Consider the following 912-nt stretch of genomic DNA (forward strand, 5'->3'; position numbering starts at 1 on the left):
GGCCCAGGCTCCCCCCGCAGGCAGGACCCCCCCCCCGCCTCCCCTCGCCCGCCCCCAGCGCCCTCCCTCCGGGCCCGCGCCCCGCCCCTCCCAGCGCCCCCCCCCCGCCCCCCCCCCCCCGCCCCGCCCGCCCTCCCTCCGGGCCCGCCAGGCCCCTCCCTGACTGCAGGTCAGCTCTTCCCAGAAGGAAGAGCTCAGGTCCNGCCCGCGCCCCGCCCCTCCCAGCGCCCCGCCCCCGCCCCGCTCGCCCGGCCCCTCGCGGCTGCCTCGCCGCCCCGCCTCTCCCTCCCCGGGCTCGAAAATAAATTAGCCACCCGGGGGAAAAAGAGCAAATGACCCTCGGTGCGAGCGTGTCCTTGCGCCACTCTCAGGCCGCTCGCCCGCTCCCGCCTCCCCTGCCGTCGGAGCGGGAAGTTGCGCTGGGCTTGGAGGCCGGCCTGGAGGCGGGGAGACCGGGGAGGCCGGGCGGGCGCGGAGGCCAGGACTGAGCTCCTGGCTGCCCTGAGTGGCCGCTGGCTGTGAGCCGCTTCCTGGGTCGAAGGGCAAAGGGGAAGGCGGCTGGCCGGACCCGCCCCGTCCGCTGCCTAGCCAAGACCACCTCTCCTAGGACGCCTGTGGACTCTGGCCTACGTCCCCGCCCTGGGAGCGCAGAGCAACTACAGCGTGCAGGATGCCCCTGGCAGGGTGCATAACCAGGCGAGGGCACTGTCTCTGCACAGGTGCCACAGAACAGTGTGTGTGTGTGTGTGTGTGTGTGTGTGTGTGTGTGTGCGCGCGCGCGCGCGCACTATCGAAGCAGTGGACAGGGTGGTGGGACAATCACCACACTGGAGAGCTTGCCCAAAGAGACTACAGTCACCCTGGGCTCACTGGCACCTACGTATAAGGAGCCCCAGCCACCTAGTGGGCTTA

This window comes from Mus caroli, chromosome 15, assembly GCF_900094665.2.
Source record: "Mus caroli chromosome 15, CAROLI_EIJ_v1.1, whole genome shotgun sequence".
NCBI classification, from domain to species: domain Eukaryota; kingdom Metazoa; phylum Chordata; class Mammalia; order Rodentia; family Muridae; genus Mus; species Mus caroli.